The 16995-nt window shown below is 50.1% G+C and overlaps 1 protein-coding gene across 2 annotated transcripts in view; it reads right to left on the reverse strand.

Annotated features, from left to right (window-relative positions):
* ADGRD1 (adhesion G protein-coupled receptor D1) overlaps positions 1–16995 on the reverse strand; it is a 118227-nt gene that overhangs the window by 56991 nt on the left and 44241 nt on the right. The window lies entirely within an intron of this gene.

The raw sequence follows: 16995 nt of genomic DNA on the forward strand, positions 1-16995 counted from the left end.
ATCTCCTATATCCAGGAAGATTTGAGATCCCATTCTCCACTTCGTTACATGAGCTTGATGACAAAATTATTCAAATTATATTGGAGTAATAGTTTGTTACAGACAAAATATGCAAACTAGAGGATTTCCATGTTTGTTCAACCCTTTCTAATACATAAGTCCCTATATACCACATTGTGTGGACTCTGCCTTATGGCAATTTTTTAATTACAAGAGTCTTCAACATGAAAAAAATCACTGGTGAATTCACAGCTCTCAGATTATTGCAACACACTCCTGCTGTTGAGATGAAGGATAATCAAGTTTTGCTCTCCTTGTTTCAGAGAATGAAAAAAACCAAACCCCACCACCTCATCCTGCTGACACTGAACCAAGTACAAGAAGTTCCTGGAGGAATTTTGCTGGAATTCGGCTGCTCCTGAGTGCCAGGCACAGGGAGCAGTGTCAGGTACGGGGCAGCCCAGTTCCCCCAGCTGAGATAACCCAGATAACTCCTGAGATGATAACCCAGATAACTCCTGAGATAACCCAGATAACTCCTGAGATAACCCAGATAACTCCTGAGATAACACAGATAACTCCTGAGGTAACCCAGCACTCACTCCTGAGATAACCCAGATAACTCCTGAGATAACACAGATAACTCCTGAGATAACCCAGCACTCACTCCTGAGATAACCCAGATAACTCCTGAGATAACCCAGATAACTCCTGAGATAACCCAGGTAACTCCTGAGATAACCCAGATAACTCCTGAGATAACCCAGATAACTCCTGAGATAACCCAGATAACTCCTGAGATAACCCAGATAACTCCTGAGATAATCCAGATAACTCCTGAGATAACCCAGCACTCACTCCTGAGATAACCCAGATAACTCCTGAGATAATCCAGGTAACTCCTGAGATAACCCAGATAACTCCTGAGATAACCCAGATAACTCCTGAGATAACCCAGATAATTCCTGAGATAACCCAGATAACTCCTGAGATAACCCAGCACTCACTCCTGAGATAACCCAGATAACTCCTGAGATAACCCAGATAACTCCTGAGATAACCCAGGTAACTCCTGAGATAACCCAGATAACTCCTGAGATAACCCAGATAACTCCTGAGATAACCCAGATAACTCCTGAGATAACCCAGATAACTCCTGAGATAACCCAGATAACTCCTGAGATAATCCAGGTAACTCCTGAGATAACCCAGATAACTCCTGAGATAACCCAGATAACCCCTGAGATAACCCAGCACTCACTCCTGAGATAACCCAGATAACCCCTGAGATAACCCAGCACTCACTCCTGAGATAACCCAGCACTCACTCCTGAGATAACCCAGATAACTCCTGAGATAACTCAGATAACTCCTGAGATAACCCAGATAACCCCTGAGATAACCCAGCACTCACTCCTGAGATAACCCAGATAACCCCTGAGATAACCCAGCACTCACTCCTGAGATAACCCAGATAACTCCTGAGATAACCCAGATAACTCCTGAGATAACCCAGCACTCACTCCTGAGATAACCCAGATAACTCCTGAGATAACCCAGATAACTCCTGAGATAACCCAGCACTCACTCCTGAGATAACCCAGCACTCACTCCTGAGATAACCCAGATAACTCCTGAGATAACCCAGATAACTCCTGAGATAACCCAGATAACTCCTGAGATAACTCAGATAACTCCTGAGATAACCCAGATAACCCCTGAGATAACCCAGCACTCACTCCTGAGATAACCCAGATAACCCCTGAGATAACCCAGCACTCACTCCTGAGATAACCCAGATAACTCCTGAGATAACCCAGCACTCACTCCTGAGATAACCCAGATAACTCCTGAGATAACCCAGATAACTCCTGAGATAACCCAGCACTCACTCCTGAGATAACCCAGATAACTCCTGAGATAACCCAGATAACTCCTGAGATAACCCAGATAACTTCTGAGATAACCCAGCACTCCTGCCTGCCCACGGCTGCCTCAGCTGCTCTGGACTGCCCCAGCTCTGCTGCAGATAAGGGCATTCACTGTTTAACCCCATCTCTGGGAGCTCTCATGGAATTTTCTCCTCTGCCCCAGCTGTTCCCTGGCCCAGCTGTGCCGTTCCTTGCCTCCCCTTTTCCCCCAGCCTGGTGCTGCAGGTCAGGAGCTCTGTGCAGAGCCAGGACTGGAGCTGACCCTTCCCTCTGCTCTGGGGACACCTGGAGCTGTTTTCCATCAGGAGCAAACCCTGACACCTCACACCCCACAGTGTGAACCCCTGGGAACAGATCCTCGTCCCTCATCCCCAGCAAAACCTCACTGACACAGCCCCAGGCTGCTCGTGCTGCTTTTTAATTTGGAGCTTTGCTGGCAGAGCTCAGGGTTAGGGTTAACCATCCTGCTCCAGCAGCACGAGGGCACGAGCCAGCTGTGCCAGCTGTGCCAGCTGTGCTGAGCCCTGCCCAGCACCTCCACAGCTCTCCTCAAGTGAGACAGGGACACAATCCACGGGCAGCTTGTGCTGCAAATCATTTCACTTCTACGGCAGACAGTGGCTAAAAACCCCAGAAAAGGAGAGAGAGAAAGATCTGCTGTAATAACAGCAAAGATGGAGCAAGAGCTGCCGTTCCTGATTTGTAAGATTTCTCCAGATAAATCTCTATTCTAATACACTAAATGGATTTAGTGTTCAGGGCGCCTCAGGGTCAGCCTGGAAGAAGACATGGCACTGCAGTCCTGTATCTTTTACACACATAAATCCCAGATGTATGTTTCACCCTCAGTTAAATTGCTCTGGCAAGGGACAAGTCGTTGTTTTTCTCCATTTTAACTCCAAACACAGATGTCCCTCATTAGCCAGTGACCCTCATCAAGTGAGGCCATGCAGGCCCTGACCTGTCCAGAGCTGTGCATGGACTCAGATGGAGAAAGAATAAGTAAATAAAAATAATGAAAAATAGATAAATAGCTTAAAGAATGGAAAAGAAGGGTCTATCCTAATTTGTTTTCTTATTTCTCTGAAAGAATCTGTCCCATGTTTTATCATCCATGATATATAATCTCCACAAGGCTTTCCAGTGCCATTTATGATAACTGCATAAAATACTCATCTTCTGAGACTTCACTGAAGTTCTGCAGCAGAATTGTCATTAGGATAGAAAGCCCTCAACACATGAGAAACTGGCTACAGAGGAATAAACTCCCTCTGATCTTCAACAGCTCCACTTCAAAGTGCTCTCTAATCTGTGAGAAAGGAGCTGACTGTACCTCAATATTGCACTTCTTAAGTTAAACTGTGTGTGACAGATTATTTGTGACTTGGATCCTGTAGAACTGAGGATATTGATTTAATGACACTGATAACAGAAAGCTTAAAATACAAGTAGGCTTTTACACTAAAAGATTAAGTCACTTGAGTGTTTATTAAAAGCCTGTGAAAGGACAGTTTATGAAGCTTTCAGGAGAGGGAAAGCTGCAGCACACTGAGTAATCCAGGATCTGTGCATGTGCTCTCCCTAATCCACATCCTTCAAATCATTCCTCCTGCATGGAGAGGGCCAAATGCAGCTTCTCAAAAAAATAATTCATTGCAAGGGGAAAGCAACTCCTTGGCACCAGACCCAGAGCGCAGCCAGTGCCTGTCTGATGGAGCCTGAACCTGGAGGAAGGAGAGCTTGGACCCAACATCTCCAGGGCCTTTTCCAGCTGTAATAATTCTGTGTTTGTCTGTCTGTCTGTGTTTGCACCATGGCTGTCCATGGAAGCTTTGTCTGTCTGTCTGTCTGTGTTTACACCATGGCTGTCCATGTAAGCCATCCCCTTACAGCGACCACCTGCCCTCAGAGCCAAGCAATGCCCCAAATTCAGGGGATATTCCAGAGGATGCCATGGATGTGTGGGGATATTCCAGAGGATGCCATGGATGTGTGGGGATATTCCAGAGGATGTGCAGGGATGTGTGGGGATATTCCAGAGGATGTGTGTGGATGTGTGCTGGGATATTCCAGAGGATGTGTGTGGATGTGTGCTGGGATATCCCAGAGGATGCCATGGATGTGTGGGGATATTCCAGAGGATGCCATGGATGTGCTGGGATATTCCAGAGGATGTGTGTGGATGTGTGCTGGGATATTCCAGAGGATGCCATGGATGTGTGGGGATATTCCAGAGGATGCCATGGATGTGCTGGGATATTCCAGAGGATGTGTGTGGATGTGTGCTGGGATATTCCAGAGGATGCCAGGGATGTGTGCTGGGATATTCCAGAGGATGCCATGGATGTGCTGGGATATTCCAGAGGATGTGCAGGGATGTGTGGGGATATTCCAGAGGATGTGCAGGGATGTGTGGGGATATTCCAGAGGATGCCAGGGATGTGTGGGGATATTCCAGAGGATGCCATGGATGTGCTGGGATATTCCCAGAGGATGCCATGGATGTGTGGGGATATTCCAGAGGATGCCATGGATGTGTGCGGATATTCCAGAGGATGCCATGGATGTGTGGGGATATTCCAGAGGACGCCATGGATGTGTGGGGATATTCCAGAGGATGCCATGGATGTGTGGGGATATTCCAGAGGATGCCAGGGATGTGTGCTGGGATATTCCAGAGGATGCCATGGATGTGTAGGGATATTCCAGAGGATGTGCAGGGATGTGTGGGGATATTCCAGAGGATGTGCAGGGATGTGTGGGGATATTCCAGAGGATGCCAGGGATGTGTGGGGATATTCCAGAGGATGCCAGGGATGTGTGGGGATATTCCAGAGGATGCCATGGATGTGTGGGGATATTCCAGAGGATGTGCAGGGATGTGTGGGGATATTCCAGAGGATGCCATGGATGTGTGGGGATATTCCAGAGGATGCCAGGGATGTGTGGGGATATTCCAGAGGATGCCATGGATGTGCTGGGATATTCCCAGAGGATGCCATGGATGTGTGGGGATATTCCAGAGGATGCCATGGATGTGCTGGGATATTCCAGAGGATGTGTGTGGATGTGTGCTGGGATATTCCAGAGGATGTGCAGGGATGTGTGCTGGGATATTCCAGAGGATGCCATGGATGTGCTGGGATATTCCAGAGGATGCCATGGATGTGTGCTGGGAGCACTCCTGGAAGCAGGCACAAGCCAGGCTGGGTGGAGCAGGAGGCCAGAGAAGGGGGTGTGGGCTGAAGGGACTGCTGGAAACCTTCAGGAAAAGCTCCTTGCAGGAAATGTCATGAGCACAAGTGCAGAAGGAAAACAGGCAGGCAGCTGCTGCTGGGAAGGCTTGCCAAGGAAGAGAAGCCAAGCAGAGGGTGGGGTGAAGCTTGATGAGATTAGCTTGTCTCTCCTCTCCTCCCCTGGATTTAAAAAGCAAATATTTCAGCACACAGTGGTGGCCACCAGGAGTGGAGGGAGGGTGTGCACCCTCTCTCCAGAGTGAAGAAGGAGGAACCTTTGGGCCAGGGCTGTCTCTGACCCAAACTCAGCAGCTCCAAGCCCAAAGTGTTGGGTTTCCTCTCATCCAAAGCAGCTGATAATTTACCCCATTAAATTCAATTTGGAGTCCATTTGTCTCTGTTTGCAAAGTACAGAATTTTGTCTAATTCAGAGATGTTTAAGCCTTGCTTTCTCAGCCTCCACGGCTGCTATGGATTATTTTGAAGATGGCAAGAAAAGGCACTAGACAAGGCTTTTGTCTGTATGTTTGTGTCTTTTGAGCTTCACTTACATATTCTTATGGGTGTATGATTCAAAACTATTTTTGATTCTGATTTATGGATTAAATTAGAGACAAAAACGACACATCAAATTTAAGGATTTCCTGTCCTCACAGAGAAACCCTGGCTGTTAGTGTGACCTATTCAGGGACTCTTGGTTTATTGACTTTCCTTCCCATCTATTTCTCCTAATTACCTAGAAGATTAAAACTTTAGGGTACATGCATCTACTGAGTTACCTGGAAAAAGACAGACAAAAAGAATAATCACCCATTTCTATGGTGGCTGTATTGGCTGTTTTCTTCCAAGCTGTGAGAAAACTGCATTGCAACAGATTCTGGGCTTAGAGCAGCCAACTATTTTAATTTAGAGCCCATTTGACTGATTCACCCTAAGATGGAACTAGCATATGTAATGAAAAAAAAATTGCCAATTGCACAAAAAGGAATTTAGGTTATGAACAGGGAATTAGAGTGTGCTATGGATAAAAGCCAGGCTTTCAGTTGTTTCATTGTTGTGAACAGAGCTGTGCCAACACACACTTTGTGAAGCAATGAGCACAGCACTGTAGGAAAGTTTGCTGAGTGCATTTCCTAATGGAACAATCATACAGTTAAAAACTGCACAAAATCACAAAGGGTGGGAGGCTGTGACTGACAGCAATGTAAAGTTAAAAATGAGGTTATAAAGCCATCTGAAATCAGAGAAGGTTGCCACATGGATTGGGCTTGATTATTCCTTTGCCTGAGGCTAAAAATAGTTGACGTATCAATTTCCTGCAAAAATAGTGTTAATCAAATGTTACACCAATATCCTTCCCCAGTTCTCAGAGTTGTCTATTTAACAGCTGCTGAACTGGGCAAGCAGTGTGAGAACAGCAAAGTAATGAAAAGACCCATGAGCAACAGGCTGAAAAATATCTTGGCTGCTCCACCAGATATCATTTCTATAAGAGAGAGAAAAAAGGAGGAGAGAATGGATGAGGAGATTGTCCCCGTGCTTTCTTTTTTAATTGTGGCACACAGCAAAAAAATTCACTGCTTTCAAATATGTAGAGCACCAGAAGATCTTGCTGTGTTTTCTGCTACCAAGCCCACAACCATTTGAATAAAAATGCCATTCCCTTACCAGGATCCCATCATTTTTCACAGCACTGAAGAAGGGGCTCCCTGCAGCAGCTGCCAAGCCAAGCTCTGAGCGTTTGCAGATGTCAGTGGGGGCTGCCAGCCCTGTGCCTCTGTCACAAACTCATTTCTGAGCTGCACAAACTCTCCCTTGCTGCTTGCCTTGCTCCAGCTTCTCTCTCTGCTCAGTTCAGGTCACCTGCCCAGGGTCCAGGTGAGTTTCCTGGCACCTGGAGAAGCTGTGGCTGCTGGATGCTCTCTGGCTACAATGCCATGGCACAGCAATAGCTCTTCTCTCTGCTTTTGGGTGCTTAACAGCATTAAATCAGTTCTTTCCAAACTGTCCAAGGAAAGCTGCAACTTTGGCAACACAAACTGTCTGCAGCCCTTGAGTTAAAATGATAAACTCCCTGAACACACATGCACAGCTCCAGGTGGCTTTTCTTTAACTTTACAGCCACAGAATTCCCACCCTACCAGAGAAGCTCCACTCATGAAATGCCTCTGGCACCAGGGGCCAGAGCTGAGGCCTGACCTGGAGGATTCCTGAGCACAAAGTGGGGGCTCAGCCTCTCTAACCCCAGCCCCTGGGGGCTTCCACACCTGCCTTGGTCCCAGGGTCTCAAATCTCCAACAGCAAATTGCCCTTTTTCCTGCCCCTGGGCACGGTGGCTGTCTGGTGTGTGGGTGTTTGTTTGGTGGGTGTCTGGTGGGTGTTTGGTGGGTGTCTGGTGGGTGTTTGGGGGGTGTTTGGGGGGTGTTTGGTGTTTGGTGGGTGTCTGGTGGGTGTCTGGTGGGTGTTTGGTGGGTGTCTGGTGTTTGGGGGTTGTCTGGTGGGTGTCTGGTGTGTGGGTGTCTGGTGGGTGTTTGGTGGGTGTTTGGTGGGTGTTTGTTTGGTGGGTGTTTGGTGTTTGGTGGGTGTCTGGTGTTTGGTGGGTGTTTGTTTGATGGGTGTTTGTGTGTGTGCTGGGCGTTGGGCAGGGCTGAGGAGCTGAGAGCCAAAACCCCTCAGTTTGGAAAGCAGAACTCCTTCAGCTGCAGCACTGCAGTGTAAAGCCATGCCAAACACCCACTGACTGCACTCTGCATTAATAACACTCACAATATTGCTGTAAATCATGGTAATAAAGCAGAGCACAGAAAGGTTAAAAAATAGCTCCAGAAAGAAGCAGGTTCATTTTCATTAGAGATGCATGGAGCTGCCTTGAATGGAAGATGTGCACAAATAGAAACTGCAGGATAAGGACCTTTGAAATTCAATTTGGGAAGCAACTGGGTTACATCAGTAAATATTTGATGTTTAAAAAATTTAAATGCCAGTCAGTGAGAAGCAGAGCTCAGCCTGGCAGCCTTTCCTTATGTAAGCACCAAGAGACAGAACTGAGCTGATGATCTGTGTGAAAAGCTGCCTTAATGCTCAAGTGAAAACATTTTTCATGTTCCTTAAAGCACAGCTCTGTTCCAAAGGATGAAGAGGTGGAAATATTGTCTCTCAATAAATAGTCTCATTTATGTAATTAGCAATATAGCAGTCAGAGAGTTTGGATATGTCCTTAAACAGTTATATCCATATTTAAGAGAGAAATTGTATGTCCAGGGCTATCAAAACTTCCACCCAAGGATGGACTGAGGGCAAAGCCAAGCCTGTGGCTCTGATTCAGCCTTGCCTCTTCAGTTTCAGCAAGTCAGTCCAAATGGCAGAGCAGGAGAGCAGCAGCTCCCTTCCTGTGTGTTATTACCAGAACTGTCTGTGCAGAGCCAGAACCATCAAACTGGGGACCCTCCACATTGCCTTGGTGCTCAGGGCACCACCTCCAACCACACACTGCCTCTCCAAAATTAACGAGCACAGCCTGCCTCCAAAGAGAGCTCATTTCAACCAAGTAATTAAAAATGCAAGTTATTCCACCCAAGGTGCCCATGTGGAAGCAGTTACTCACTGCTTAAAAGGCCTTACTCTGATTTAATGTAACACAGCCCTGCAGAGCAGCTCTTCTGCGTTTGCCTGTGTCTGCTCAGCTCAGAGCTCCAGAACCTCTCACTGCACACAAGGAGAAACCCACTGTGATTGTCAGGGCTCACAAAGAGCTTTTCAGACTGTTAAAGAAATAAAAACAAGATCTTTTGTTGGATGGCAGATGCACCTGGAGGTCACTGAGGGGCTGTAACACAGACTCCCTCGGGCCCTTCTCCCATCTCCAAGGTCTCATTTCTGCCTTTTATGCTCTGATCTCTTTTAGGACACCTGAGTTAAATGGGCCAGGCTGAAAGCAATCCTGGAGCGTGCATGAAGCAAAGCCAAGAGTCCCACAGTGGGTTCAGATGGTTTGTGCAGGAGGGAATTTGGTGAGACATTTCTCTCCAAGGCTGCCCACCGAGGCAGCTGCTGGTGCTGTTCACTCCCCTGGCCCAGGGCTGGGCTGTTTTGTGCTGCCCCTGCACACCCAGGCTCCTTGAAATCGCTGTTTGCAGTGTGAGCAATGTCCACACTCACAAAGCCTCACAAAATCCTGCTCACGTACACTGCTGGAAGCTCACTGGGCTTTTGGATATGGAATCAAATATCATTTCAGCTTTTCCCCACCTGCCTTACAAGCAGCATAATGCAATAGATTTTGTGATTGTGCTGATACAGATCCATGATAACTCTCCAAAACTGCTTAATTAAATAGACAATGGCGTCTTTTGTTAATGTCTTTTGTTTTCTTTTCTGTGCCTTTTTCTGCTACTCTGCATTATTATATTAAAAATGTGTTGCTTTTCTAAAACAAGAAGCAGATGTGCCTTCTATGCACCCTTTCTTAATCTACTCTGTTTTTCTTAACTCATGTGAAAGCATTCCCAAAGGAAAACAACAGTTCTGACTGATGTAGAAAAAGCTGTTTATAAAAGGACATGTTCTCTAATCCAACAAAACCACAGTGAAAGAAGCAGATGAATCTTCTCCCCTCCATTCACCTGCATATTCTGACAAAGGCAGAAATGTTTCCCTTTCCACACAGCCCTGCAGGCCCAGCAGAGAGCTCTGTAACAGCAAACACTGTGGAGGTAACCAGGGGGCTGGGACAGGGACCAGAAGGCAGAAAGCAGAATGCCTTAAAGGGATGCACGCAGAAGAATCAGTTTGAAAAATACTTTTCCTATTAGGCAGTATTTCCACAATTCTTAGTTTCCAAAACAGTGCCCAAACTTTTCATCCTGATGGCTTTTTAAATTTTTTTTTTTTAAGAAGAGAAACATTTGCATCAGAGAAGAACCATTCAAGACACTCAGCATTTCAGCTGCAGTTGTGATTCCTGATGTTAGGAGGCAGAGGGGATTTAGGGGAGGAACAAGGAGCTGGGACAGCTCAGCCAGAGCTGGGCAGGAGCTGGGACAGCTCAGCCAGAGCTGGGCAGGAGCTGGGGAGCTGGGCAGGAGCTGAGCAGGAGCTGGGCAGGAGCTCAGCCAGAGCTGGACAGGAGCTGGGGAGCTGGGCAGGAGCTGAGCAGGAGCTGGGCAGGAGCTGAGCAGGAGCTGGGCTCTGCCCCTGAGCCACAGAACCAGGGGGGCAGGGACCCCACCCCAGCCTGGACACACCTGGAGTCCTGAAAATCAGATTTCACCCAGCTCAGGTGGAACTGAAACCCCATAGAACAGAGGTCTGATACCTGCAAATAACAAGGTTCAACAAGAAGAAGTTGTGCTGAGTTCAAAATTGTGCTGAATTCAAAAGCAGCACAAAGCCTGAAAACCCAGCAGCAAAGGCAAATCTCAGCAGCCCTTATTGGTTTCAGTCGTACACACTTCTTTGCCAAGCCAGAAATGAAATCTGAGTTAGCAAACATCTGTTTCCTCCAAGAGTGAAAGTCCTAATTAAGAAGAATCAATCCATATTGACTCATATTCATAATGCAGAAGGCTTTAGAGACCTTTCAGGCAATTTTTCACACAACAGGCACAATGTGGTTATCCCAGCACAAACTTCCAAGTGAAGAAACTGCACATACGACCTTTCCCAAACATATTTTTAAAAAGCACAGAGATGCCCTAATTTTCCCTCACAAAGACTGAACAAAATCTGAGCCCTTCTCTTTGAAGAGCACAAGGACTTTGACAGCCTGGAGCAGTGAAACATTAAAATTTCACTTACTCTGCATGATAATAAGAGGAATAATGAGCTGTTTATGGAATATTTGGGAATAGTGCATTTATCTTCTTTAAAAAGGCTGCAATCCCCTGCCCTTCACCTCCAGGGACAAAGCTGGCTCCTGGGAACAGGTGACCTTGGGAAAGGGGGCGGCTGAGGTGGCCAAACCCCGCAGGAAGCAGGAAAAAACCTGAGGGGAGGGTGGGGATACTCGGGGGATGCTCCAGGGATACTCGGGGGATGCTCCAGGGATACTTGGGGGATACTCCAGGGATGCTCAGGGGGTGCTCAGGGGGTGCTCCGGGGATGCTCAGGGGATGCTCAGGGGATGCTCCAGGGATGCTCAGGGGATGCTCAGGGGATGCTCTGGGGATGCTCAGGGGATGCTCTGGGGATGCGCAGGAGGTGCTCAGGGGATGCTCAGGGGATGCTCAGGGGATGCTCCAGGGATGCTCTGGGGATACTCTGGGGATGCTCAGGGGATGCTCTGGGGATGCTCAGGGGATGCTCAGGGGGTGCTCAGGGGGGTGCTCTGGGGATGCTCAGGGGATGCTCAGGGGATACTCAGGGGATGCTCAGGGGATGCTCTGGGGATGCTCAGGGGATGCTCAGGGGATGCTCAGGGGATGCTCCAGGGATGCTCAGGGGATGCTCAGGGGGTGCTCAGGAGATGCTCAGGGGATGCTCAGGGGATGCTCAGGGGATGCTCAGGGGATGCTCCGGAGATGCTCAGGGGATGCTCAGGGGATGCTCAGGGGATGCTCAGGGGATGCTCTGGGGATGCTCAGGGGGTGCTCAGGGGATACTCTGGGGATGCTCAGGGGATGCTCAGGGGATGCTCCAGGGATGCTCAGGGGATACTCTGGGGATGCTCAGGGGGTGCTCAGGGGGTGTGTGACACAAACCCTGCTGGCACTGCTCTGCTCTCCTGCAGCAGAACCGCTCCTCTGGCTCGGGGAGCCCCAGCCCCACAGCTTGGCCAGGGCTGCGCTCACCCTTCGGAGAAAAACAAGCTTTTGTGAGTTATTCTGTTGGTTTGTCCTCAGCCATCTGCAGAGTGATTCCTTTCCAAACAAAGGAGCATTTTTAAATGGGACTTTTGAAGACATGATTTAATGAAAGCTCCAGGAGGAGTTTTAATAACTCACGTCAGAAACAGAGTACCAGGCTTAATGGCAAAAATATTTACCAGTCAGTACGTTTGCTGTTAATATATTGTTTTTAGGACTGGATTTATATGTTAACATTTTCCATTCTCATTAAAGCCTCTGAAAGGCAGCGCCTCACATTCTCTGTGAATTATGTGCGGCTGCCTTTGTTTTATATTGACCCTCTCAGCCCTCACATCCCTGGACTGCTGCTAATGGTCATTTATCCTTCCCTGTCATTTATCCTTCCTTGTCATTTATCCTTCCCCGTCATTCATTTATCCTTCCCTGTCATTTATCCTTCCCTGTCATTTATCCTTCCCCGTCATTCATTTATCCTTCCCCGGGCTCGCCAATGTCCCGGGCGGGCAATGGGAGCCATGGGCTGTGAATGATGCCAGGGCACAAAGAACATTCCAGAGCGCTGCCCCAGCGAGAGCCAGCCTGGCTCCACAACACCAGAACACTGCTGTAACCAGACGGGAAAATACCTCACAAACTCCTGCTTGCTTAGGGACGAGATATCCAGGCCCACAAGGAGAGATAAGGGAATGTTTGTTTTGTGTAATCAAAAAGTCACTTGGATTCGGGACATTTGGTTTTATTCCGCAATTCGCTTTTCCCGTGTGACTCTTCAGGGATTCTTTCCCGTCTCCACATCCATTATCCCACCTGTTTACTCTGTAATGTGTCCGACCAAAGCACGGCTCCTGTCCCCGCTGTGCCCGGATCGGGGATCGGGGATCGGGGATCAGGGATCAGGGATTGGGGATCGGGGATCAGGGATCGGGGATCGGGGATCGGGGATCAGGGATCAGGGATCGGGGATTGGGGATCGGGGATCAGGGATCGGGGATCGGGGCTCGGGGAACGGGGTTTGGGGCTCAGGGATCGGGGATCAGGAATCAGGGATCAGGGATCAGGAATCAGGGATCAGGGATCGGGATCAGGGATCAGGGATCAGGGATCAGGGATCAGGATCAGGGATCAGGGATCAGGGATCGGAGATCAGGGATCAGGATCAGGGATCAGGATCAGGGATCGGGGATCAGGAATCAGGGATCAGGGATCAGGGATCAGGGATCAGGGATCGGGATCAGGGATCAGGGATTGGGGATCGGGGCTCGGGGATCAGGGATCGGGGATCAGGGATCAGGGATCAGGGATCAGGGATCGGGGATCAGGGATCAGGGATTGGGGATCAGGGATCAGGGATTGGGGATCAGGGATCGGGGATCAGGGATCGGGGATCGGGGATCAGGGATCAGGGATCAGGGATCAGGGATTGGGGATTGGGGATCAGGGATCGGGGATCAGGGATCGGGGATCGGGGATCAGGGATCAGGGATCAGGGATCAGGGATCAGACCCCCTGAGCTGGGGCAGCTCCGGGACCCACTGGAGCCCCCCCAGTGTTCCCAGAGCCGGGGGTCTCTGTCCTAAACCCAAAGCCGGGGGTCTCTGTCCTGAGCCCCCCGAGAGCTCCCAGAGCCAGGGGTCTCTGTCCTGAGCCCAGAGCCGGGGGTCTCTGTCCTGAGCTCCCCGAGTGTTCCCAGAGCCAGGGGTCTCTGTCCTGAGCCCAGAGCCGGGGGTCTCTGTCCTGAGCCCAGAGCCAGGGGTCTCTGCCCTGAGCCCCCCGAGAGCTCCCAGAGCCAGGGGTCTCTGTCCTGAGCCCCCTGAGAGCTCCCAGAGCCAGGGGTCTCTGTCCTGAGCCCAGAGCCGGGGGTCTCTGTCCTGAGCCCCCTGGGTGTTCCCAGAGCCAGGGGTCTCTGTCCTGAGCCCCCCCAGTGTTCCCAGAGCCAGGGGTCTCTGTCCTGAGCCCCCTGAGAGCTCCCAGAGCCGGGGGTCTCTGTCCTGAGCCCAGAGCCGGGGGTCTCTGTCCTGAGCCCCCCCAGTGTTCCCAGAGCCGGGGGTCTCTGCCCTGAGCCCCCCGAGAGCTCCCAGAGCCAGGGGTCTCTGTCCTGAGCCCAGAGCCAGGGGTCTCTGCCCTGAGCCCCCCAAGTGTTCCCAGAGCTGGGGGTCTCTGTCCTGAACCCAGAGCCGGGGGTCTCTGCCCTGAGCCCAGAGCCGGGGGTCTCTGCCCAGAGCCCACTCCCCATGTCTCTCACATCCCTGCTGCTCCTGTTCGGGTTCCAGCAGCCACAGAGCGAAAATGATGGAAAGCAGAAAGTGACCCCCAGAAAACCGCCCGGCTCCTGCGGCTGTAACAAGTTCCAGCTGCTGCCCTGAACACAGCCCATAAATAAAACAAAGGAGGCAGGGCAAAGGGACCAGGAGCAGGAATGATCCAGATTCTGCACCCAGCTGGCTCTGAATGAACCCTCTGCTGGGGATAAAAACCCTTCTGCACTGCCCCACGAGGGATGGAACACACCCTCTGGCAGGATTATTGCTCACACCCCAGCGCCTCATCAAGAGACTGCACTCTCCTGAGCAGATCTTTCAAGGATTAAACTCCTGCGTTTCCATTACTGCGAGGTTTTTATCTTTTCATTGTGGGAAAAACCCTCTCCTGAGAACATTTACATCTTTTTCCTCTGATTTGAATCTTTTCTCCCATTCCTGCGCTTTTGCCAAACATGAGTTGTGTCTCAGTCTGCTGCATGAATGGGGATGAAATGCACACAACAATTTTGTGTCATTTTTCATTCACAGGAAGCGTGGGGGTGCCAGAACTATTTGATGTGTGCATCAACCACATCCAAGGAGATGAGAACAGCTCTGGAATTAGGCCCGGTGCATTAACTGGGTGTATTTCAGGCAAGGTGTCCCCAGTGCAGGGCAAACAGCAGCTCAGGGAATCCTCTGAGCACCTCCAGCACCACAGCCAGGTCTCTATTTCCTTTTTACACACTCATGCTTCATTTCTGCTTATTTCCCACCACAAAATATTGATCCAACCCAACTTTTTCTGGAGTTTTGTTCCTACTTCTCTTCCCGTGGTTTGCCTTGGCAAAGTCCCCTGGTTCCTTCTGTGCTCAACCTGAGCAGAGCAGGGAGAGCAAGAGAGCCCAAAGGCCACAGGAGAGCCAGGCTGCTCCAGGGACAGCTGACCTTTGGTGTCCCTGGCCTGGAGAAGCAGCTCTGGCCCTTTGTCCCCTGGCTGTGGCTCCTGCCATGATCCTGAGTGTGTTTGTGAGTGCTGCCCTGGAGCCACAGCGAGCTGAGAGCAGGGATGAGCTGCAGGAGCTGAGAGCAGGGATGAGCTGCAGGAGCTGAGAGCAGGGATGAGCTGCAGGAGCTGAGAGCAGGGATGAGCTGCAGGAGCTGAGAGCAGGGACTGAGCAGGGACTGAGCCACAGCGAGCTGAGAGCAGGGACTGAGCTGCAGGAGCTGAGAGCAGGGATGAGCTGCAGGAGCTGAGAGCAGGGACTGAGCAGGGACTGAGCTGCAGGAGCTGAGAGCAGGGACTGAGCTGCAGGAGCTGAGAGCAGGGATGAGCTGCAGGAGCTGAGAGCAGGGACTGAGCAGGGACTGAGCTGCAGGAGCTGAGAGCAGGGACTGAGCTGCAGGAGCTGAGAGCAGGGATGAGCTGCAGGAGCTGAGAGCAGGGACTGAGCAGGGACTGAGCTGCAGGAGCTGAGAGCAGGGATGAGCAGGGATGAGCTGCAGGAGCTGAGAGCAGGGACTGAGCAGGGACTGAGCTGCAGGAGCTGAGAGCAGGGATGAGCAGGGATGAGCTGCAGGAGCTGAGAGCAGGGACTGAGCAGGGACTGAGCTGCAGGAGCTGAGAGCAGGGATGAGCTGCAGGAGCTGAGAGCAGGGATGAGCTGCAGGAGCTGAGAGCAGGGATGAGCTGCAGGAGCTGAGAGCAGGGATGAGCTGCAGCCCCAGCCCTGGCTCTGCACACCCAGCTCCACCTGCCTGGGACTCACTGCAGAGTGAGCACATCCCTCTCAGCCCAGACAGGCTTTCCTTGGATTTACAGGGGTTTGGACCATTGTCTCAATTACAGAGCCAACAAAATTCCTGATTAACACCCTCAGAGATTTCACACTCCCCTAGATTTCATTACTGCCAGAGCAAGGGCTTTGCAGCACCAGAATCCTTTACAGCACAAAGGTGGGGTCCTCTACAAACTACATTTTGGGTTTTTGCCCAGGTTACATCATTTTCCAGTGTTTTGGTTTTGGTCAGGTACAGATTAATGCTCACAAATGTGAACTTCTCTATTCAGAAGAGCAGCTCGTGTAAGGGAATGCTACAAGAAAAGCAGTTGTTGTATGCAAGGGCCCTTCCCACTCCTTAATCTCTCCCCTTCCCAAAGGCACACTCTGCTTTTCCATGGGAGGAGTGTGCAGCTTGCTGGAGAACATTTCCAGCACCTGCACTGAGCTGAGCTGCTGCACACTCAGCAGAGAAACTGGGCACTGCTCCTGCTTTGAGGAAAAAGGACTAAAATAACAAATATTGTAAACTTCTGGAATGGAGAAAGGTTCCACCCCAGTTCAGTTGTTTCTCAGGACTTTGAGAAAAGTTGAGTTAAACCAAAGAAACCATTTTATCCTGCTCACCTGGTCACTGCAGCCTTTCCTGAGAGCTGCTGAGTGTCTGATGGGGCTCGGGGCAGGATCAGATGCCCAGGGATTCTCAGGGTGAAGGGAAAGGTTTCCCAGAGGGTTCCAGCTCTGGGCAGCCCCAGAGCCCAGCCCAGGGCTCCAGAGGGGGAGATTCCCTCCAGAGGGATCAGGGGAACCTGACACTGCTAAAAAAACACCCGAGCTCTTTATCTGGGTAAGGAATGGAGGGAAAAGAGAAAATGAAGAGCAATTTCTCCAGCAGAAACTAGAAGGAGTGCAGTGGCTTTTCCAGTCTCAGTCTCAGTCAAGACAGTGACTTTAACAGAGAATAAATCTTCCCCTGAAGTTTCTCTGAGACACCACAGTTC

This window comes from Poecile atricapillus, chromosome 16 (assembly GCF_030490865.1).
Source record: "Poecile atricapillus isolate bPoeAtr1 chromosome 16, bPoeAtr1.hap1, whole genome shotgun sequence".
NCBI lineage: Eukaryota > Metazoa > Chordata > Aves > Passeriformes > Paridae > Poecile > Poecile atricapillus.